The sequence below is a fragment of the Panicum hallii genome, chromosome 2 (assembly GCF_002211085.1).
Source record: "Panicum hallii strain FIL2 chromosome 2, PHallii_v3.1, whole genome shotgun sequence".
NCBI classification, from domain to species: Eukaryota; Viridiplantae; Streptophyta; class Magnoliopsida; order Poales; family Poaceae; genus Panicum; species Panicum hallii.
The window spans coordinates 16699796-16725422 of NC_038043.1; positions in this window are offsets into that span (position 1 = coordinate 16699796).

Genomic DNA, 25627 nt, shown 5'->3' on the forward strand with positions numbered 1-25627 from the left:
TTGGAACATATCAAATTCAGTGCTAAAACAGCTCCTAAGGTAGGGCTCACCGGAGGGGACCGACGGCGGCTTTCGGAGTCAACGAAGATTACTGAAATCCGACGAACTCAGGGACGTAGGTGGGCTGGGGAGTTGAGGGATGGTTTGTGCATGCTCCTGCGTCGCCGAGGGTGGAAGGAATCGACTCGATCTGTAGGGACGGCAGTGGGAGCTCGATGGAGGCGAGGATACGGCCGGCGGTGAGGTTCCCGGGAGGAAAGGAAAGGGATGACCTCGGCTCGGTTTTTATTCAAATTGAACGTCGCTGAAGCTGCTGCCACCTCATGCTGCACCCTCTGCGCTGGTTTGGCCTCCCGTCGACGCGTGGCTCAATTGAAATCTCCGCCGGAGGTCGGTAACGACGACGGCAGTGGATAAGCTCGAGCCTGACTCTGAACCTATACTGCTCCTTTCTTTCTCCCTCTAAACCCGAGTTTTCAACCTTGATTTCCTCCAGATTCTGAATGTATACATCCAAATATCCCAACACAAAAATTGTAGAGCAAAAATTTCTCTACATTATTCCTTTCATAAACTTTCTCTGATTCAGCTTTAAACTTTCTCAAAAACGGCTCTGAACAATTCTACCTCCATCGGGTTCATTCTGAATTTTCTGAATTCGTGTTGGTATTCTCTGATCCTGAAAATTCACAGCCCTGTATCTCAAAAGTTTATGTATAAAAATTCAAATAGATCTTAAGAAAAGTTATAGCCCTTGTATTCTTCTACATTTCCTATTATAGGCCCTTTGCTAGATTCAATCTCTGTCTTGCCAAAAAAAATGGCATTAAACAGGTCAGCTTTAACTGAAGAACCGAGTTTTCTCTTAACTTCCTCAAATCTGTCAAAATTGAATCCGATTATCTCCAACTTCTGTTACCAAACATCAAAAGTGTCCAATACCAAAGTTGCAGGGAATACATTCAGCCATCCTTTTCATGATATGCACTTTACTTGAATCAAACTCTAACTTGTTCAAAAAGAGCTCTGCACATTGCTGTTTGCACTGTGTTAAAACTGAATATTTCTGAACCTGAAACTTGCAATGCATTTTTCTCCAAATTCTTCCACTGAACTTCAATACGTTCAAAAGCAAAGTTGTAGGCTTGACAATTCTCCATATAATTTTGTTTCAGGAACCCTTGCTGATTTTGCCTCTAACCATTCCAGAAATTGATCCTGAACACTAAGGGTTCAGGCCGTTTTTCTGAAATTTCTGCATTTTGATTCAAACTGCCTATCTTCGAAATTGATTTTAAATGACCTTCCAAAGGTTTTCACCCAAACAAATGGCACCATATTGCTTAAAAGACATCCAGCTTTTCAATTGAGTACTTTTCATCCAAGGTTGATGTACAAAATCTCATGTTATTTAGGCTCCAAGTTGAGCATTTATCACTGTATAGCCACACTTAGAAATATTCTAAGAAATATTTTAAGAAATATTCTAAGAAATATTTTAAGTGTTGAGCTGTTTCACTATTTCCTTCAAACTTTGAGACCTTCAAATAAATACTTATGAACTTTAAAACACTCCCTCTTTGGTTCCATTTCAAATTATGTACTTTGCACTACATTTTCATACTGATCCATGGTTGACTTGCATAGCAATACTTTAAACTGTAAGCTGTTGAACATTGCTAAGTAGTCATGTTTGTCATTTCATGTGACACCTCAAAATCAACTTCTTTCTTATGGAATTTGAATTCCATCCTTCAAATTTGAATGTATTTTGTAGAAATCTGTTTTTTGACACACTTCAAAGAATTTGATATTCACAACTTTCGAATTTGGTTGAACTTTGACCGAATTTGACTCAGTTTGACTTTTCTTCACTTTTTTTTCTTTCTTTTTCTTTTCTCCTTTCCTTTCCATATTCTTAACCTTAATTACTTAAAGTTAATCCATGCTCTTAATAAGGTGGGTTGTCACAGCCTACCCCCCTTAAAAGAAGCATAGCTCCGGCTTGAGCATGGGAAAGGAAAATGGTTTACATTTCATTTTCCAAAATTTCTCTATCGAGAATCTGAGTGTCATGGTGCCTCGAACTTACTTACTCAAAGATTCTCCATAGAGTAACCAGTGTCTTCATTGCATACCTTCAGCTGAGAATATTGGGTATGTCAGCCAATACTCTGAAGATTCAACTTTATCGCGTGACATCTTCTATTGTAAATCCCTGAGCATTGATGTTTCAACTCCTCTCAGTAATTTCTGTAGATTTGTGATCAACTTTCTTTGATCAGACAGACTTATTATCCACCTCTACTATTGGCCACCAAATTCTTTTACATGTTTATGCAATCATGTCCCTCGGAGGTCACGTACAAGGTGTCATGCCGCCTGACTCTCATGTGAACCCCCAACTTTATTCCCTCAGACATCAACTTATCCACTACCCTGATTAGAAGTTCTCCCTGTTATGGATATCTCAACTATGTCCAGAATATTATTCAGTAATGAGGACATCGCCACCAATGATACATCCACACCTACACCAGTATCTACTTCGACAACACCTTTTGGTCGTATTACTCGCGCTCGTGCTCGTCGGCTTACCCATCAAGTAAGTTCACTCTTAAATTCAGGTTCATCATATTTAGACAATGGAGACACGTGCACTCTTGTTTTACTAAGGAACAATGGATTGAATCAAAAGGGAAGAGGCATCGCGCAGACTGGATTCGGACTGCAGGATAGACACGACTTGTGACGGCCGCCACGACTTCATCCGGACTCCGTTTTGGTCGTTCAAGTACTTCCTGGAAAGCTTATCAAATCTAATTTTCAACGGATCCGGAATCACCCCCATAACTGTTTGGAGTCAACCGAAATTCTTGATTTACTACAGAGTTCTTTACAGCTACGGTGCTGCGTCACCATATTTTGGCACAACGGCCGTGTATCAAGTTGAGTCCAATTCGAACGCGTCTTAGGGTTGGAACACGACCCCAGCACCCTTGTGGTCATTCTCCCACTTCTTTATACCCTTTAGCCGCCATCAAGAACATGCGGATTTTGTTAGATGCAAGTTTAGCTTTTGCTACTTCCTGATAGACGCGCGTGCTGATCCAGCCGCCCGTCCACTTGTTTTTGAAACCCCACCATAATTGAGATTCGGTTTGAAACCTTCAGCTATATCTCGTAATTTCAGTACTTGTTCTACTTGTTCTTGCTAGTTCTTCGATTTCTTGCAGGACGAGTGCCCTAGTGGCTGTGACATTCAGGTAATAAGAGATATAGACACTAGACTCTAGTGTGAAATAGGCATGCTTGCTATGATATATGTGGGTAGTATAAAGGCTAGGGGTATATCTGTAATTTCTATAAAATATAGGTCCTTGAATGTAAATTGGGTGAAGTGGAAGATAGCATTAAAACCTAGGGGAAATATAATGCTAGGTGTTAAAATTATGTTACCATAAGGAAGAAAGTGTAAAAGGGTAGATTAAATTCTCAGGAAAATAAGCCTTTAAATAAAAACAGGGACCTAAATATAAATAAAACATAAGTCATAGGGTCTTTTATGCAAAATAGTTGATGTGTAAAAATAACTTTCATGTTTACTTGAGGGCTAACATGTAAGAGTAAAAGTCATCATGACATTCCATGTATATTTGCAAATGTAGTTAAAATTTGATCAAATTCACTTTGGTAAGGACATAGGTAATTCAAATTTCACCTTTATTCAAAACCTATCATGTAAAACTGCAAATATTGAGTTTTTGAACTTGAGCCCTAAAGCAATTTTGTAGAGCTTGAAAAACTCTACAACTTTTATTTTGGGCTTTTTCTTAGAAAGCCTCTAGATTAGTGGGAATTTTTGTTTTACCGCAAGACCCCTAAGATCTTTTAGTTTTGCACATAGGTCCTTTGGACCTTTTCCCTCTCTTCTTCTTCCTCTGAACCCCCTCTGCTCCTCTGCTTCCCGCTTCTGCCGCCGGCGTAGAGCTTTCCCCCTGGCCGCCGCTCTGCCATCGCCGCCGCCGTCCACCTCCTGCTTTCCCTCCCCACGTGTCACCCCGACCTTGCCCGCCGCTCTAGCCTAGCCTTGCTGTCTTGCCTCGCGCGCGCCACGGCCTCCCCGAGCACCCGCCGGCCGCCACCTCGCCTGTGACACCCTAGGTGTCAAATTGTACCATGATATGTATAAGATGTAATGCATGTGTTGAAATGTATAAGGTTGGATGTATTTGTAACAAAAAGACCCTATGTGTAATTTTATAAAAATATGAGTCCTTTTGTGCAAAATGCACGAGTTACAAAAGTAATTTTCAAAAGTTACTAGGGGCCAAATTATAAGAATGCAAGTCATCATGACTTACCTGGAAACTTGCATTTAGGCCCAAGTTGTGTGTAAAATATGTAACAAGGACAAATCTTTATGAAATTTAAAGTTAGTCCAAAGTTTCAAAATAAAGATGCATTCTTTGAGTTTTTGACTTCAAACCCTAAAACAAAGTTGTAGAGCTTGAAAAGTTTTACAACGTTCATTTTAGACACTTTTCCTTTTGAGCCCTAGTTTAAAAGTTATCGCTAGTTTACAGACAGGTCCCTGGAATTTTGAAAAATTACATTTGGGTCCAGTCGTCCCCAACCTTCCTTCTTCTTCCTCTGGATAACCCTCTCTGCTCCCCTGCTTCACTGTTCCGGCGCCGCATTTCTTGAAATTGAAGCCGGCAGTGCAGCCCCCTTTTCCCCCTCTTCCAGGTGCCGCCCTAGGCCTGCTCCTCTGCCTTAGCCCGCCCTCGTGGCACCACCTCGCACCCCCACGCGCCCACCACCGCCGACCCGAGCTGCCAGTGCCGCGCCACCGTGCCGCCGCCGTGGCGCCCGGCCGTGCGTCCCTCTCTTCCCTTTCCTCTCCTATAAATAGCATCCTCAGGACCCCTTGAAGCTGTTCCCCACCCCCTTTGCGCCTTGCCCTCGCCGGAGCGCCCCACCCAGTGCTGCCCGCCGCCGCCCTTCGGCCTCCACGCCGGCAGGCTTCCTCCGGCCGTCTCTTCTCCTCCCAAGTGTGCCAAACGGTGCGCCCGAGTGCCCTCTTCCTCCCCACCCCCTTCCCCTTGCGGATTCTCCACTCCATCGCCGGAATCGGGATGAACCCGAGCTTGCTCCGGCCATCCATGGCAGGAGGACCCAATTGTAAAGCCCCAAATCTTTCCAAGGGTCCAAATGAAAGTTTTCAACCTTTCCAATGTGCTGAACTTTGAAAATCCCTAGGAAATCGTAGAAAATTCAAAAAAATATAAAATCAGTTACATGTGAATCTTCATTTCAAATTCTATCACTTTTGTTTTAGGACCATGCTGTGAAAATGGACAGTTTGTACTGTATTTAAAATGGAAGTGAATGGATGTTTGTTATTTCATGTGAGTGATATTTTGACTTGTAAAATCAGTAGAGAATTGTAGGAAATTCCAAAAATTACAAAACCAGTTTTGTTTGAAACTAGGTTTTGAACTCTATAACTTTTATTAAGTGAGTTTAATTTGAAACCAAATAGTTTTGAATCAATGTTGAATCTAAGACATGGAAATGTAATATCCAATCCGTAATTCCAATTTTAACCCTATAGGTTAACTCTGTGATCATGATTTTTGATATACAAATTTCTATAGATGACATATAAAGTGATATAAAATCTTCAAATCTAAATTCATGATATAATTTAATTTCTTTTAAGATAACCTTTTCAAATTATTTTGAGCAAAAATTTGCTAAGCATACCTTTTAAACTTTAATCAATTAGATCCCTTAATCATGAATTAGGAAGTAATCTATTTTTTTTAAATATTCAAAATCTTATAACATTCCTTACTCAAAAAGTTTAAATTCAAATCTAAATCTGAATTTAACTCTAATTTATGTTTTAACATTTATCTTGGATTAATTTAATTTGTTTATAATACAATTAACTAAATCTTTTCAGTGAAGCTTATCTAATTAGATCTTTTAATCAGAATCTTCTAAATACACAATAAGCTGTGTTTAAGTTTTCAAAACTTTATAACTCTAATTACTTAGGGTTCACGTTCAAATTTGAATTTAATTTAAACTTGAATACTTAATTTCTATTTTCAATTAAATTAATGCTTTAATCATGAGTTAATGCTTATGATTCAAAACTTAGGTTTCTTATACCATGAGTTCTTGAGTGGTGGCTTTTGGATTGCAACTTTACCGTAAATTGAAATGAGAGTATGTGCATCCATTGAACTTCATCTTGCATATCATGTAGACTCATCTCTCCCGCCGACGGAAATTATCAGCTAATCCGGACCCAGAAGGAGGTTTTTCTGAAGATCCCGAGAACTTCGTCAAGGAATTCTCTGAAGGCCCGAACCAAAGTTCGGACGTTATTAACTTGACTAACCCCAGCCCCGCCAGTAAAGGCAAGCCCCGGACATAAACCCTACCTTATTGCACTGCAACCTATATTATTTATATATATCTCTTTATGCATTAGGTTCTTAGGAGTTGTTTGGAAACTTAGTTGCATTATTTTAGGAACCAATGTATTGAACACTAGAATTGGAGTCCGACTAGCTGCTCTGCTTATAGGACCGGTAGAAGACGAGTGATTTCCTGTCACTCGCGCGATATAGGAATTGTATTGTTTACATTCCTGCTATCACTATAAGGATGCCGGACGGGAGTTTTATGAGGTATCATGGTCAAGATGATACCCCATCTGTTGTGATGAATTTGATAAGGTCGCAGTGTGTGGTAGCGGTGGTTAAGCGTTTGAAAGTACTAGCCACATGCCGTGAAATATGGTAAGCGGTAAGCCTAGTAACCGATCGGCCCGAGGAGTGGACATACCACCCACCACATGTATTTGCTTCTTTTGGTTACTTTGTTCGACGTGTAGGCATACGTGTTGCTGGGCAACCAGGAGTACGGGTTTTGTAGTCGCGCTATAGACGTACTTCCTGCACTTTGGATGTGCGTATGACCTGCAGTCGCTTGTGGTGGCACTGATCCACGAGTCGGAATGAAAGGCAAACGGTTGCTTCGGAATTACCCTGTGGTATTCCAAGCGTGTGAGTTAGGTTTACCTTGCAAGGGTTGAATCTCGATTCAGAATCGTCCGCCTCTCACGATGTATGAGACTGCTTATTCCCTTTACCACATAGAGTAACAAGAGCAACTTTATGATTATCAAAGATGGTGCTTGATTAAAGATTTCACCATGCTTGATTAGTTATAGGTGCTTACCTAGAATGGTTAATCAACTAGAACCTGAAAGCTAAAAGTTGGAAATAAGGATCTATTCTTTGTTGCTTTTCAGCTGAAAACTCTACCTAAAGCTAAAAGCCTTCATGAGTCTAGTTATGGGCTAAGGTATACCCAATTCCGGGTAAGTCTTGCTGAGTATTAGTATACTCAGCCTTGCTTTTGTTGATTTAATTCAGGTAATTCTTCTGATGAGCTAGCATTCATTACACCGTGGCCCTACCCTTTGCCTGATGGTTGGTCCGTGGAATGGGATCCGTCCCCGGCCAACACCGATTCCGCCGAGTGATATTATGCCAGGGCTAGCATAATATCTGTAATGACGACGTGTATAATGGTTACGCTTTTCAAATTCCGCTGCTTTGACTAAAAACTAAAACCTGTCTTGTAATAATCTCTCCTCTGTGGGAGTTAATGATGTTTTGTACATGGTTGTAATGTAACTGCCTGTGGTGTAAGATATTTTGGCATTGTATCTCTGGACTCACCTTCGTGTGAGGTACCTTGTTGGATCCTGAGTTCGGTGGTTTATCGGGACGTTACCCGACAGACCAATGGTTTTATACCGTTTGAAGTGCGAGGTAGCCCTTCGGTGAGGACTCGCGTACTTGAGTCGGTATAATTCAGGTTGGTTCTGCCACATCGCCGCCCGCCATCCTAGGCGCGGCCGTGACCGCCCCCCCTCTCTCTCCCTTTCCCTCTCTTCTACAAGCCGTGCGCCGCTACAAAACCCGATCGAACCCCCTCTCCCCGGCTGCTTTGCCTCTTCTTCTTCCTCGCGACACCGAGCCGCCACCGCTTCTTCTCGCCGGAATTCTCCTCAACCGCGCCACCCCACCCAAATCCCCATAGCCAACCACTTCCCCACCTTCTCCCCTAGCTCCCCGACCTGATCCGGTCCAGCCCCCGGCCTTCCTTCGCCGGAATTGCTCCCACCCCGATCCGCCTCTCACCGGAGCCGCCCGAGCTCGACCTCACCATCGACAGCTCCCTCCGCTTGATCTCCAGCCCATCCAGGTACTCAAGTCGATTCCCCGCAGCTCACTGGTGCTCGTGCGCGCCTTCCTTGCTCGTGTTCACTGGCCCTTCGCCGGGAACGCCAGTGACCCGACGCGGCCGCCGCACCTCCCCGTCGCCGGCCGTGTTCCACCGCCGCCCGTCGAGCACATTCCCTCCCAAACCACTCCCTAGGTCCCGTGGGTCACGCTCGGTCAGCCCCTCTGTCGGTGTTTAACCGGCTGCCCACCAAAGGGTATACCCAAGGTGGTAGATTTTGGGTGAGGGGACGCTGAGATCAGGAACTTGAAGGTGCAAGGAACACAAGACTTAAACAGGTTCGGGCCGCACGGAGTGTAACACCCTACGTCCTGTATGGTTTGTATTGCCTTCGGTACAGAATGACCTAATGATCCTCTATTTTGAGAGGGGTCCCTGACCTCCCTTATATACCCGAGAGGCCAGGGTTACAAAGATACTAACCAATACCAGCTAAGGAATCGTACCAGAACATATCTCGAGTAGATTCTCCCTGTATCGGTTAGCCTTATCTCTTATTTAAACGGAATAAATAAGAGATAAACAAGATGAATAAGAGATAAGATGGACTTAATCTCTTAGACCTCTTTAAACTCCTGTGGCCCCGGGTCTGACAAGCCCCTGAGCTCTTCGTAGCTGAGTACTGCAGGCTTATCGAGTACTTTCGAAGCAGTCTTCGACTTCTTCTGAAGCTTCGTCTTGAAATTCTTCTTCGAGTACTTGCTTGGCTGCGTCGAAGCTATGAGGTGCTCATGCCCCGAATTTTATTTCTGATATGGCGTAATCCTCCTTACTTTTTAAATTTGAAAAATAAGTAGTCTGTAATCCTCCTTACTTTTTAAATTTGAAAAATAAGTAGTCGATGCCACGTATCCCGCAGCCCCCGAGCCTTGAACCCAAATCTCCCAGGTTTGGGAAAAAGGATCCAAGAATCGTGGCATTGGTGTTACTCTGAAATCCTGAGAAAAACTCTTCGCTTTCTGCATAGTGAAATTAAGCCTCCTGCTGGTTTATTTAACCATGCGGTGACTTAAGGTTTCTTCTGCACTCTCAGTCTTCATATGAGTCGTCTTTGAGTAGTATTGCGGCGTTCAGCCCCCGAGCTTACGAGCCAGGAGAGCCGAAGGAGCCATGTCGAGTAATGCGCATCACCCAGCCCCCAAGCCTGGGAAGTAGCGGAACTGTGATGGCACGCCGTGCTGCCTGGAGGGTTGTTGCCAAAGCTTGATCTGAAAAAAGATAATGCATACATTATGTAGCATAATACGAAGATACTTAGTAGTACTCAGTAATAATGTAAAGACACCAAAATTTATTCAGTGTAAAAATTTCGTGTGTTGCTCTTGCTAGGCCATGTAATTTCCTCGGGCAGTTAGCCTGTTACGTTTAAGCACCTGATCCCTAATGGCCGTAGACCATAGCGTAGGGAGCTTAGCCGCATGCACGCGTAGGAGCATAGGCTTACAGAAGAGTCGAGGTTTCACGGATTAAGGCATGTGCTACCCGAGTACTTTAGCAACCGTTAAGAGAAGACAGAGAAGTCGTCATGCGACAAAAAGGATGCGCGGTGCGCATAAAGTAGTCGGTGATGTGTAGCTCTGGAGGGTTTCGTACCCATCGAGAGACATACACGCATAAGTAGTCGGCGAGAGCGTGTGTGGCAACACGCAAAGATCTATACTTCCATAGGGTGTAGTCCCATGAAGCCTCCAGCACTCAGAACACAACCTTGTGGCGTAGCCTCCATAGTCAATGTCCTAAGGCTGTGGCAAAGCCGCCAGCACTCGGTGCATTAAGTCTGTGGTAGAGCCTCCAGTACTCGGTGCACCAAAGCTGTGGCTGTCGGTCTAGCATCCCAGGAGTAGTCGATCAGGGCGTAGCCCCCGAGGGTTTCATGCCCATCGAGAGGCGTACTCGAAAAGGTAGCCGATCCTGTGAAGAACAAGCCGGAAAAGGTATAAATCACTTAGCTTGATTTGTGGACGAATATCGACGAAGCCGTGGAGCTCGTTGATGGAGCTGCGACGGTTTGTTGATGAAGCTCGACTAGTCGGAGTCGATTCCGACTAGTTTTTAAGTCAAGATGAGTAGTTGAAGTAGTCGTTGATGTGAGGCTCACCCTCGACTAGTTTCTAGTCGAGACAAGTAATCGAAACAGTCGGCGGCAGGCCGCCGATCGTCCTCGTGAAGTCGAAGTAGACGAAATCATCGCTGCTGCGCGCGGACATTGCGGCACAAGCCGAACTCGAGCCGGGTCATCGAGGTCGGCAGCCGCGGTGCGTCGACGTTGCAGCATGAGGTGAAGATGAGCCGAGAGCAGACTCCTCGGTCCTCGTAGCGGATCCATGAATCGACAAGTCATCGAGATCATCGACGATCTTGTCGAGGTCGCCGCGGGGATCCGCCGCGGAAGTCTTTGGCTTCATGTTGACGAGGAATCGACGAAAGTTGCCCGCACCATCTGCGATGTAGACCCACGAGCCAAAAATGAATGCCGTGCCCTGAGAGGGAACTGACCTGGAGAATTGGAAAGATGCAATCGTGCTCGCCAGTTGATCTTCGACGCACACCCCTACTTGGTGCGCCAGCTGTCGGTGTTTAACCGGCTGCCCACCGAGGGGTATACCCAAGGTGGTAGATTTTGGGTGAGGGGACGCCGAGATCAGGAACTCGAAGGTGCAAGGAACACAAGACTTAAACAGGTTCGGGCCGCACGGAGCGTAACACCCTACGTCCTGTATGGTTTGTATTGCCTTCGGTACAGAATGACCTAATGATCCTCTGTTTTGAGAGGGGCCCCTGACCTCCCTTATATACCCGAGAGGCCAGGGTTACAAAGATACTAACCAATACCAGCTAAGGAATCGTACCAGAACATATCTCGAGTAGATTCTCCCTATATCGGTTAGCCTTATCTCTTATTTAAACGGAATAAATAAGAGATAAACAAGATGAATAAGAGATAAGACGGACTTAATCTCTTAGACCTCTTTAAACTACGTTATATACCCAGTCCCGTGGCCCCGGGTCTGACACCCTCCCCACCGGAAAGCTCGCCGCCGGCGAGAACGTGCTTGAGCCAATCGGCCGGTCGCCGTCGAGGTCGGGCAGGGGCACATCTGCAAATAGGAATCTTGTTCCAGGGACCCCAGCGCAAAAATACCGAGACCCCCCCCCCCAAGTCTGTTGTTATTTCATGTGATTGATGCTGCTGTCTTGTAAAATTCGTAGAAAACTATAGAGAAATCCAAAAATTGCAAAGCTAATTTTGTTGGAAACAAGATTTCAAACCCTACAACTTTTATTAATGAAGTTTGGTTTGAAACTAAATACTTTTGCATCTATTTTAAATCTAAGTTTAAGAGATGTTTTGTGTATAACCTCTACATGCTAGTTTTGTTTATTATGATTTTTGGTATGTAACTTTTACAGATCATATGTGAATTTGTGTAAAAGTTTCAAACCTATCACTATTTTGTAGTTTAACTTCTTTTGAATTTAGATAATTCAAATTCAAGATGATTTGAAATTAGCTAAGCATGTTTCTTAAGCTTAATTAACTAGACCTTTTTGTCATTATCTAATGTGTTGATAATTAGTCTATAATTAAATTTTCAAAACTTTATAATTAGATTTGCTAAGGTTTGAATTTAAACTTGAAATTTGAATTAAAATCCAATTGTTTTAGTTCCTATTTTCAATAAATCCAATACTATAATCATGATTAAATATGAATGATAACTCGAGACTAAACCCCCTTTTGTTTCATGAGTTCATATGTGTTAACTACTTGGATTGCAACTTTATCGTGAAATAAAATAAAAGAATATGCATCCCTTAATTTACATCCTTGCATATCATGCAGACCCGACTACTCTCGCCGACGGTGACTACGAGCTGATCTCGGATCAAGCCGTAGAAGTTCCTGAAGACCCCGGGAACGCCGTCGAAGGTCTAACTGAAGCTCTGAACCAAAGTTCGGAAAACTTTGACACTACTGCCCCCAACCCTACGCAAGAAGGCAAGCCCCGGACATAACCCCTACTTTATTACACTGCAACCTATATTATTTATATCTATCTATGCATTACGTTCATAGGAATTGTATGAAAAACCCTAGTTACATTTTCCTAGGAACCAATGTATTGAATACTAGCACTTGAGTTCGAATAGCCGCTATGCTAATAGGACCGGTAGAAGTTGGGTGATTTCCTGTCACTCGCGCGATTTAGGAGTTGTAATGTTTACCTTCCTGCAATCACTATAAGGATGATAGACATGATTTGTGAGAGGTATCATCGTGTTGTTGAATTTGATAAGGTCGCAGTGTGTGGTAGCGGAGGTTAAGCGTTTGAAAGTACTAGCTACATACTGCGAAATATGGTAAGCGGTAAGCCTAGTAACCAATTGGCCCGAGGAGTGAACATACCTCCCACCACTCGTATTTTGGTTCTTCCTGTTACTCGATTCGACGTGTGGGAATACGTGTTGCAGGGCAACCAGGAGTACAGTCATGTAGTCGCGCTACAGGCGTACGTCCTGCACTTTGGAAGTGCGTATGGTCCTGCAATCGCTTGTGGTGGCTCTGATCCACGAGTCGGAATGAAAGGTAAACGGTTGCTTCGGAACTACCGTGGGATGTTCCAAGCGTGTGAGTTAGGTTTACCCTTGCAAGGCTGAAATTCGATTCAGGAATCGTCCGTTTCTCGCGGAGATTGAGACTGCTTGATCCCTTTACCACATAGAGTAACAAGAGCAATTATATGATTATCAAAAATAATGTTTGATCGAAGATTCTACCATGCTTGAATAGCTATAGGTGCTCATCTAGGATGGATAAGCACATAGAATTTGAAGGCTAAAAGTTGAAATTAAGGACCTACTCTTTGTTGCTTTTCAGCTGAAAACTCTACTCAAAACCTAAAGGCCCTCATAAGTCTAGTTACATGGCTATGTATACCATGAAATGGGTAAGCCTTGCTGAGTATTAGAATACTCAGTCTTGCCTTGTAACTTTTGCTCAGGTAATCCCCCTGACGATTCAGCTCTGCCTGTACCGTGGCCCTACCCTCTGCCTGATGGTTGGTCCGTGGAGTGGGACCCGTCCCCGGCCAACGCAGACCCCTCCGAGTGATATCATGTCAGGGCTAGCATGATATCCGAACTGACGACGTGTACAGGGCCCGTGTTTTAAAACTCTGCTGCGTGACTTAAAATGTAAGACTATTTTGTAATAATTGCCATCAGTTGAAAACTGATGTCACTTATGAACTCTCATATAATATACTTGCCTGTGATGTAAAATGTGATGGCTCTTGTATCTCTGGACTCGTCTTCATGCGAGGTACCTTGTTTGATCCTGCATTCGGTGGTTTATCGGGACATTATCCGACAGGCTAAGGGAATATACCGTTTGAAGCACGTTGGAGCCCGCAAGAGTGGTCCCGTGTACTTGAGCCGGTATAATTCAGGTTGGTACTGCCACAGCTGGTATCAGAGCTATAAGGTTACTCTGGAGATACATTTTACCTTAAAAATGCTTTCAGTATAAAAGTTTGACCAACAAAGGATTTTACAAAACTACGTTGGTTTCGTTAAGGATTGTGTTTAGTCCGTAAAGCCCTAGGGTTATGCTTATTAAGGGAATTAGAGGTGGCTATAGTATATGTATATATAACTCTAACTACCAACATTACTTTTCTGTCAAAACTTAAATTCATGCACAACTCAACTTTACATTCTGTAACGACACCTTCAACGATGAGGTAAGAAGGTAAGGATCCTCAGCTAACTGGGGAGTTAGCCTTCCCGTCGGTGATGCGAATCGAACGCTATTTCTCAAGCAGTGGCCTACTTGAGATGCTGTCAATATATCAACTTAGGTTGAATATATTGGGAGTATATGGTTCGGCGCAGGGTATGGCAATCGCTGTTCATACCCCCGCATGTTGCGGTACCCCCGTGAATACGTTGTTTCGATAACGTATGCTAACGTTGTCTGTACGATGGTAATGGTACAGATGTTGTTTCTATAGTGAACAGTAATGATTGGAGATGCTTTCATGACATGCTGGCATGAAAGGTTCATTGGATATATATTGTGGTCTTCTGCAGGTACACTAACTACGATTAAGAGGTTAGGACGAGTAGGATTTATCGACTAGTTATTAGGGAGTGTCGTATGTGTTTTGCCACCGAAATTAACTGCGTAAGTCCGAACATATTCGGCAATTGCTTTTGGTTGAGAGGACGAATAGTACGTGTATGCATAATCCATTGTCAAACAAAAGAATGTAATGTATGTTTAATTCTGTTAAGGATGAATAGTGTGTTATTTATCTCTAGAGTGGGTTGATAGGATTCTTGTGGTAGTTCTAAGTTGAGTATCTTAAGTATTTTAGGCATCCATCTAATTTCCAGTCTTTGCTGTTGTCAGAATTGATTATCTTGTTCCATTTATCTTGGTTTGCTGTTGTCAGAATTGATTATCTTGTTCCATTTATCTCTAGAAAGCAATTGATTTTTGAACCTGGTGACTTGGTTTGCTTGCACTTGAGAAAAGATAGGTTTCCTGCTTTGAGGAAGTCTAAATTGATGCCTCGGGCTGATGGACCATTTAAAGTGTTAGAGTGAATTAATGATAATGCATATAAGCTAGACCTGCCTGTAGATTTTGGGGTTAGTCCCACATTTAGCATTGCAGATTTGAAGCCATATTTGCGAGTGGACGATGAGCTTGAGTCGAGGACGACTCAAATGCAGGAAGGGGAGGATGATGAGGACATCGCCACCAACGATACATCCGCACCTACACCAGTATCTACTTCGATAACACCTCTTGGTTCTATTACTCGCGCTCGTGCTCGTCGGCTTACCCATCAAGTAAGTTCACTCTTAAGCTCAGGTTCATCATATTTAGACAATGGAGACGCGTGCACTCTTGTTTTACTCAGGAATAATGGATTGGATCAAAAGGGAAGAGGCATCGCGCAGGCTGGATTCGGACTGCAGGATAGACACGACTTGTGGCGGCCGCCACAACTTCATCCGGACTCCGTTTTGGTCGTTCAAGTACTTCCTGAAAAGCTTATCAAACCTACTTTCCAATGAATCTGGAATCACCCCCATAACTTTTCGGAGTCAACAGCAATACTCGATTTACCACAGAATCCTTTTCAGCCACGGTACTGCGTCACCCTATTTTGGCCCAATGGGCCGTGTATCAAGTTGAGTCCAATTCGGACGCGTCCTAGGGTTGGAACATGACCCCAGCACCCTTGTGGTCGTTCTCTCACTTCTTTATAACCTTTAGCCGCCATCAAGAACACGCGGGTTTTGTTAGATGCAAGTTTAGCTTTTGCTACTTCCTGGTAGACGCGCGTGCAGATCCAGCCGCCCGTCCACTTGTTTTCGGAACCCCACCATAATTGAGATTCGGTTTGAAACCTTCAGTTACATCTCGTAATTTCAGTACTTGTTCTTGCTAGTTCTTCGATTGCTTGCAGGACGAGTGCCCTAGTGGCCGGGTGTCGCGCTCCACAAGATCGCGGCAACCATAGGTGGTGATGTATCGGTTGCTAAGGTGCAGCATCCTTGGAAGGCTGTAGTCGGGCCGTGAATGTCGTCTCCTCCATCAATCGAGTTATCCCAAGCCTCTCATCGAAAGATCAGGAATAAACCCTAGCAGGTTCACATCATTAAGTTCGTAAGCTCTTGACTTACTGTCATCTACACTTTCCTCTTCTCCAATTGACTGAGTGCGTTGGCTTCTGAATAGCTTGAATACTTAGCTTGTATAAGTGTACTTCCTTGATTCCAGTGTCTTTCGTTGTTCTACCCAGCCCTTCGATTGCACTGTGTCTCTTTAGTTTACTTTGGTGGATGATTATGTCCCTAGTATAACTAATCTTCTACTTTTCAGGAGCTTTCAGGCAACCTCAGGTGCAATGAAGTGGGAATGTTTACATTCCACTTTCTAGCCTGAACTCTCCTTTCAACACCTCGGCGAGGAGGTGTTCACCGCTTCATGTTTTTATATTTCCATCAAGTGATGTCTTATTGTCAACTTGACTGCTCTTTTGCCTGACTTGGACATGATAAACATGGACCTCATCCACATTCAGGTCATACACTTGTATACACCCTCAAACATGGGGTATACGTTGTCTCTTCTATCAGCAGCGAGAGCTTCTAAATCTTCATAGTGAGACGTGTGTGACCATTCCAGGATTTTCATTCTTCTGGTTTTTGTACATAGTCGTTTCCCAGAAGCAAGTCATCCTGGTATACGCACCCATCTCAGCACATATAAGTTCATATCTCGATATGTGATGAATAAAGTCAGATCCAAGTCTTTTGATTGTGTCTTCTCTTTTCACTAACAAGAGGCAGAAATTACAATGACTTAGTAGCTTCTGACGAATATCTTGACTTACTATCAATATCTTATCTGGATACATATCCAAATCTTCTCTTTTAATGCATTTTCCATCAAGATCTTCTACTTTCAGCATTCTCCTTCACTTGTAGTGTTCCTCTATGCCCACATACATCTCCTTAGCTAAACACGATGGCAGAAGAAGTAGCTTTAACGGACAAGCTTTTGTTAGACTTGATCTCCCTCTTTGGGCCATCGGATCCCAACGGACCCGATGACCCAACTCACCCCGCGCCCTGATCGGGGGCGTTCCAGCCGTACCCTAGCTGGTGGGCCCCCGTCGCGCCGCGCTATAAAAAGGAGGTGGGGGCCAGCGGCTCGAGGTACGAAGTTCACCGGCCGCCGCCACCCCACCTACAAGATCCTACCCGATCTAAGTGAAGCGCGGCAAGCGGCGGGAAGCTCCTCCGGCATTGACCTCGACGCCCCTACACCGACTCCGAGCTCGCGGACACGACCACACCGACGACCACCGGGACCCGTACGCCTACGGCCGAACCACTCCCATCCCTGCGCTACACCGCCATGGCAGGCTCTTCTGCATCCGCCGTCGGGCTAGGGCACGAAGGTATACCCCGTGCTCTCTCTTGCATCTCTCAATCCCTCTCTCTGTTTCTAGATCAAGCAATTCACAGAGTACTTCCTAGTCTAATTAACGCATTAGCCGATCCTTAATAACAAACAATGGTATCAGTCGCCTCTAGCTATTTTGCGTTGATTAGAATTGGAAAGTGAAGTAGAAAAGAACCCTAGAAAAGATCCCCGGAAAAATCCCAGTGCAAAACCCGCGCAACCCGTGAAACCCTAACCCTAGATCTGAGCAGAACAGGGGCGGCGGCAAAGGGGATACTTACCTGGCCCTTCTTGCGCCGCCCACCGTCGGCGAACGCGGCACACCGGTGCGCCGACCAGAGCTCGCGCGAGCTGACTTCGGGCTGCTCGCCGGGCACCACAGAGAAGCCGCTCGACGGCGGCGCGCCCACCCAGCGGTGGACGCGCGCACCGGCGAGGGGGCTCGCCGTGGCGCCGCCACCGCGGCTGCCGCCGCCCGCCGGTCGCCGCTCACTCGCGCGCTTGCGTGGGCAGAAGGAGGCGCCGGGGATCGGGAAGAGAGAACAAATGGGCTAGGGTTTTCGGAGGAGGAAACGGCGACGGGGTTTTGTTTCCCCGAAATCGACGCGTAGCCGTCGATCTTGATCGTGTGGCTGCGGTCGTCCCGAGCGTGACCGGGCCTCTTTTGGCCCAGGCGGGGACGGGAATGCGCGGCCCGGGCCCAGGTTGCCTTGGCCCGAGCGCGAGCGCCCGCGCGGGGGTGCGCGGGGGGGTCGCGGGCCGGCCGTTAGCAGGCCGCGCGCGTGTGAGCGCGCGCGATGAGCCCGGTTTTCCAGCTGGGCCGCGCGCGAGTGAGTGGGCCGGCTGAGCCACTTGCAACAGAGAGCACAGTGCGTTATTTCAATTTTCCAGAATCATTTTTCCAATAGAGTTTGATTGAATTTGATACATTTCAAATTCAAACTTGAATGAACTTTGATGCACTGTTTATAAAAGATAAATTTAGACATTTTTTGATAGAATTACAGTTTTCCGCTGCAAAGATTAAATATTTTTATATGCTTTTGATTACTTGTCTTGTAATTTAAATTTGAACCAACGGAATGATTTAAATTCTTCAAGGCAAATAGATATTTTTTTCTGAATTGTAATATTATTATCTTTTGACCAACGTTAACAAGTGATAATATTGCAATTTTACTGAATTACCCTTTATAGATATTTTTCATGTATTATCTCTATTTATGCCCAGCGGTATTCTAGGTTTAATACAAAAAGAGATTATGCCTCAATTTTAATAGATAATTTTTATGTATTAATTCTAATTCTGCCCAACGGTGTTTTAGTTTTAATACACAAGGTTATTGCATATTTTAATTTATGACCAACGTCGTATTTATACATGTGCAATAAATTTTATTTGACCTTAATTTAATGTTTTCACCACTCATGGATGTTTTTCAGGAGGAGTATCAATGATGTTTTCCATCAACGATATTCCAATATTAAAGGGAGATAATTACAATGAATGGTACAGGAAGCTGGATCTCTATTTCATCATGGGTGAATTAGATTGGGTCCTAGCTACACCGACTCCTACAGGGCCTGTGCTTCCTGAAAGGGAGGACACAAACACAGATGCTTCTTGGAAGCAAACAGAGCTTGCTTACAAGAAAGAAAAAGCAGAATATGAGAGGCTGTATGCAAAATGGCTCCCTGCCAACAAGAAATGTTTGGCAGTGGTAAAGAATACGATTGAGCCTGCAATTATGGGCTCAATCCCAGACTGTGCCACCGTCATAGAATATCTCGAAAAATTAAAGAACCAATACACTAGTTCTTCAAAGACTTATGCAACCCAGTTGATCAAACAACTGGTTTCAGAGAGATACACTGGCGGTGGCATTTGAGAACACATTCATCGCATGGTCAACCTGAATAACAAGCTAAAGTCATTGGACCTTGCCTTCAAGGAGGATCACATTGTCCATCTGGTCTTTGCTTCGTTACCAAAAGAGTTTGACACTTTTGTTGTCAATTACAACACCCAACCACAAACTTGGGACATAGAAAAGACTATTGCGATGTGTGTTCAGGAGGAGGAAAGGATCAGGTCCACCACTGGAGGATCCTTAAACTATGTGAACAAGAAGAAGCATGCCAACTTTAAAGGCAATTTTTCATCTTCTTCTTCATCCTCCTCTAAAGGTAAAAACTTTCAACAGCACAGACCGCAGGAGGGACACGCTCTAGTAGATAAGGATCAGTGTCTCTACTGCAAAGAGAGGGGTCACTACAAGAAGAACTGTCACAAATACTTAAAGATGATCATGGAAAAGAGAGGTGAGAATGTTATTTCATTTGTAAATGAATCCTTGTATATAGAATATTCAAAATCTACTTGGTGGATTGACTCAGGAGCAACTGTTCATGTTGCAAATTCTTTACAGGGATTCCGTTCGACGAGAACCACTCAAAGAAGCGAAAAGCAAGTTAGAGTGGCGAATGGAGATCAGGCAGACGTTGAAGCAGTAGGAGACGTTCATTTGGAACTCGACACTGGCTTCATTATTGTACTTAGAGATGTTTTATTTGTTCCTTCTTTACACAGAAACTTAATTAGTGTGTCTCGCCTGGATACAGATGGTTATTCTTGTCTATTTGGAGATGGGAAATGTTTGATCGAATGTAATGATACAGTAATTTCCACTGCATTTAGAAAGAATGATCTTTATTTGATATCGTTACGCGAAAGTGTTAATTCCGTATGCGATAACAGTGCGAATGTATCCTCGCCTACACTCGCAAATAGAAAACGTAAGAGAACTCACGATACGTCGTCGAAATTATGGCACTATCGTTTAGGCCATATTTCGAGGGGGAGAATAGAAAGATTAATTAAAAACAAAATTCTTCCTCCATTAGAGTTCTCTGACTTAGAACAATGCATTGAATGCATAAAAGGCAAATTCGTTAAGAAAATAAAGAAAAATGCTAAGAGGAGCACAGGTGTATTAGAAATAATTCACACAGATATCTGTGGTCCGTTTAATGTAAAGAGTGTGGATGGTTATGACTCGTTCATAACATTCACAGACGATTATTCCCGTTATGGATACATTTATCCAATTAAAGAAAGATCGGAGGCTTTGGATAAGTTTAAAATATTCAAGGCCGAAGTAGAAAATCAACACGATTTAAAGATTAAAATCGTAAGATCCGATCGTGGAGGGGAATACTACGGTCGACATACCCAATATGGCCAAGTTTCAGGACCTTTTGCGAAGTTCCTGATGGAGCAAGGCATAGTAGCCCAGTACTCGATGCCGGGCGAGCCTCAGCAGAACGGAGTGGCTGAAAGACGCAATCGCACCCTAATGGATATGGTGCGAAGCATGATCAGTTACTCTACGTTGCCAGTGAGTTTATGGATGGAGGCACTAAAAACCGCCATTCACATTCTCAACAGAGTTCCAAGTAAATCGGTGCCGAAAACGCCGTACGAAATGTGGACAGGAAGAGTGCCCTCACTAAATCACCTGCGGGTGTGGGGGAGTCCTGCTGAGGCAAAAGTGTTTAACCCGACTATTGCAAAACTAGATTCAAGAACGGTATCTTGCCATTTCATTGGCTATCCAGAAAGATCAAAGGGGTTTCGTTTCTACTGCCCAGACAGATTGACGAAATTTGTAGAAACGAGGCATGCAGTTTTTTCTTGAGGATCAAATGATCCGGGGGAGCGGCACAGCAAGGAAAATCGATCTTGAGGAGAAGAGGGTGTATACACCCAATCCCGTGCTTCAGGAATCTTTTTTCTCGCTGCCCGTTGTATCTGCACCGCCAGTGCAAGTCACTGCGATGCCGATACCTGTAATGACTCCTTCTGTGGTGACGATGAATGAGGAAGAGGAACCCATTCATCAGGCTCCTGACGAGCCAGTTGCCGCACAAGAAGAGGAGCACCAGCAGCCCCAAATAGATGAGGCACCGCAGGCTCAGGCTCACGGGAGACCTCAAAGAATAAGAAAACGCGCTATTTCTAATGACTATGAAGTCTATAATAGCGAGGAAGTTCAAATGGAGGATGATCCCACTTCATTTAAAGAAGCCATGAGAAGTGAACATTCGTCGAAATGGCTTGACGCTATGGAAGACGAAATAAAATCGATGAGTACCAACAAAGTGTGGGACCTAGAGGAGATTCCTAAAGGAGCCAAAACAGTAGGCTGCAAATGGGTCTACAAAACCAAATATGACTCTCAAGGGAATATAGATAAGTTTAAAGCACGACTCGTGGCTAAAGGATACACACAAAGAGAAGGAATTGATTACAACGAGACGTTCTCCCCAGTCTCTTGCAAAGATTCTTTCAGAATCGTAATGGCTCTTGTAGCTCATTACGATCTAGAATTACATCAGATGGATGTGAAGACAGCATTCCTTAACGGGGACTTAGATGAAACCGTCTACATGGCACAGCCAAAAGGTTTTGTCGTGGAAGGCAAAGAAAAATTGGGATGCCGTCTGAGAAAATCGATTTATGGGCTAAAGCAAGCTTCAAGACAGTGGTACTTGAAGTTTGATAAGACAATAAAAGAATTCGGGTTTAAAGAAAATGTCGAGGACAATTGCGTTTACGCAAAGTTCAAGAATGGGAAGTACATCTTCCTAATTTTGTATGTGGACGACATTCTACTGGCAAGTAGTGATGTTAGTCTACTGCTAGAAACGAAAAAGTTTTTATCCTCGCATTTCGAGATGAAAGATCTCGGTGAAGCAAGATTCGTCCTAGGAATCGAGATTCACCGAGACAGATTAAAAGGGGTATTAGGACTGTCTCAAAAGACATACATAGAAAAGGTCCTGAAGAAATTCAATATGCACAAATGCAGTGCCTCACCTGCACCTATAGTTAAGGGCGACAGATATGGGGAATTTCAATGCCCCAAGACTCAATATGAGATTGATCAAATGAAAATGGTACCATATGCTTCCGCTGTGGGAAGCTTACAGTATGCACAAGTGTGCACACGCCCTGATATAGCTTATGTTACCAGGTTGCTTGGCAGATTCCAGAGTAATCCAGGACCAGAACACTGGAAATTGGTAAAGAAAGTTCTGCGCTATTTGCAAGGAACAAAAGGCCTCATGTTAACGTACAGAAGAACAGAATCTCTGCGTATTATAGGATACTCAGATTCCGATTACGCAGGAGATGACAGAAAATCCACGTCAGGATATGTGTTCACCCTAGCTGGGGGAGCAATATCGTGGAAAAGTTGCAAACAAACCGTCACTACATCGTCCACAATGTATGCCGAGTTTGTTGCGTGTTATGAGGCTACGGGGCAGGTGAACTGGCTAAAGAAGTTCGTACCCGGTCTGAGAATGGTTGATAATATATCTAAACCATTATAGTTGTACTGCGATAACGAGCCCGCAGTAATGTACGCTCACAACAACAAGACAAGTGGTGCTGCCAAACACATAGACATAAAGTATTATGTTGTGAAAGATAAAGTCCGAGATCAGATCATAAATCTTGAACATATAAGCACAGTGAAAATACTTGCGGATCCGCTAACGAAAGGCTTACCACCCAACGTGTTCAAGGAACACGTAGCTGGCATGGGGCTAAGGGATAGCCTGTGATCTTCGGACTACAAGGGCCCAAAAGGTTAAAGAATCCGTCTCTGAATGGAAGCGTGGATTGTAACTGCTAAATCTATTGACAGTTGATCGTGAACGACGAGGCATGCTCTATACACAAATCCATGACGAAACGCGAAAAAGTAAAAGTAAAAGAATAGTACAGGGTGAGATCAAGGGGGAGACTGTTAGACTTATCTCCCTCTTTGGGCCATCGGATCCCAACGGACCCGATGACCCAACTCACCCCGCGCCCTGATCGGGGGCGTTCCAGCCGTACCCTAGCTGGTGGGCCCCCGTCGCGCCGCGCTATAAAAAGGAGGTGGGGGCCAGCGGCTCGAGGTACGAAGTTCACCGGCCGCCGCCACCCCACCTACAAGATCCTACCCGATCTAAGTGAAGCGCGGCAAGCGGCGGGAAGCTCCTCCGGCATTGACCTCGACGCCCTTACACCGACTCCGAGCTCGCGGACACGACCACACCGACGACCACCGGGACCCGTACGCCTACGGCCGAACCACTCCCATCCCTGCGCTACACCGCCATGGCAGGCTCTTCTGCATCCGCCGCCGGGCTAGGGCACGAAGGTATACCCCGTGCTCTCTCTTGCATCTCTCAATCCCTCTCTCTGTTTCTAGATCAAGCAATTCACAGAGTACTTCCTAGTCTAATTAACGCATTAGCCGATCCTTAATAACAAACAGCTTTTGGATCATATTTCACAAGAATCTGGCATGACCCAAAGTGTTGACATCTAGCCACTTCTTTATACCATGACATGCTAGCTATTACTTCACGTCATGTCTACGTATCCATTTTCATCAGCTGCTCTTTCAAATGCACTTGATTTTTAACTTCTAGGCATACGCTTTCCACTCCAATTGGGGTAACTTTCTGATACAGTAGTGCTTCTTTGAGATTGGCCTGTATTATATGTCCTCTCTTTTCACATTTTCTAGCCATCTTCAACTCGAACTGATTTCTTGCTTTGGCTCAAGCCAACTCAAAAGATTTGTTGATCTTTGGGTTGTACAATTCTTTAACTGGAAGCAATTGGATGTTGTCCTGACATCTTCCCTAATCAGATTAGCACTTAAGGTCTAAGCACTTATCGGGGGGTTATATGCAGAGCTTCCAATATGCATGGTGCTCAGAGTGGCTCTCATTTGCTTTTAGAAACATGATTCAAATTGAGTTCCCTTGTCCAAAGTGACGACTCAAGGAAACTCCATGATGAATCACGATTCTAGTCACAACAGAGTCCACATATCCCCGATCTGAATACATGGCCATTACAGAATCATGTATACTGGCTTTGTAAGCATATCCATCTTGACCCAAACAGAGTCAGGACCTTAGAATGCCATGGATAGACTTACAATGTAAACCATGGGCTTGTTCTCTCAGGCATAGCTAAGAATAGCTATAAGTTGTACCAATCTGGTGATTTCGGATGAAAACGTCTTGACTTGATGTCACACATTTCATCTGATCATTTATTTCTTTATCCATAATCTCCCAGACGAGCCATCGCATCATATGACTACCAACATATCTGGACCGAGACATCACAGTGTTCTATTATTATTCTTCTTGACTTCTTGGGATGTGCTTGCTCCCATGACCTTTCTTGAGGTTAGTTTAATATTGGTGCAGGCTCCATCGGCGACCAAACCAACATCCAACTGCTCAAACTCTTGTATAGAGGATAGCATGAGTAAATGAACTCATTACTCCTTCTTTTCGTTCCCAATACAGAGAATATCACCAAGAATTTTGACTTATCATCCGGTGGAACTATTTAGCTCTGCTCGGGGCATCGGTTACACTTCTGCCTTACTTGGATAACACCTCATCTCCAGATGGTGATCATGGAGAAACCCTGAGTACTTTTCTTGCCGCATGTTCAAGCCTAACTGGTTATTTAGACTTGAACCCTTATGCTTCATGTATGTGTATATATGGCATAACTCATCCAGTAGATAGTATTTCCACTGGATATGGAAACTTCTCTCCTATCTTAAGAAGAGATTTGCACGTACTCTATAAGATACTTAACCAGGTGAAACTTCCTGAGGAGCACGTTCATGCTTCACATTCTACATGTCATATTCAAGATTCCCAGCTCAACTAGTACATCAAACCTCCATATTAACAACTGACACAGTGCCTTATGCAAGCCCTATGTACATCAGCGCACACTGTACATTATTCAAACCAGCACTGCTTGAGCTCACAGTGTCTACCTCCCTTACTCGTTCCACGGATGTAGACCCAAGTCAGACTGGTTGATCCCTAGTCGCGTCATGGTGGCATATAGTTGGTCGTAATTCGCAGTCATCCAGACTTGCCCTGGTGCAAGCTGGTAAGGAGGTCTAGAGCTGGCTTCAACTCCTGGTTCATCGGCCCAAGACAGATGGACCAAGTTCTCGCCCATGGATTCTATCGCTTATGGGCCTGGAGATGAAACAGGATACAGTGGCCGTATCCCTTGAGATACGCCTTCGGTTTCAGATAGCTTTTCCTCCACACCATCTCCAACATCCGGCATCCATCCTCCGTTTCCTTGTATTTCTGGCTCAAGAGCACCATTATATCCTATTAGGAAGATACCATTATTGCCCGGATTTTTTTTCCCACTTGGAAATTGAAAAGGTTCTCCTGAGCATACAAATC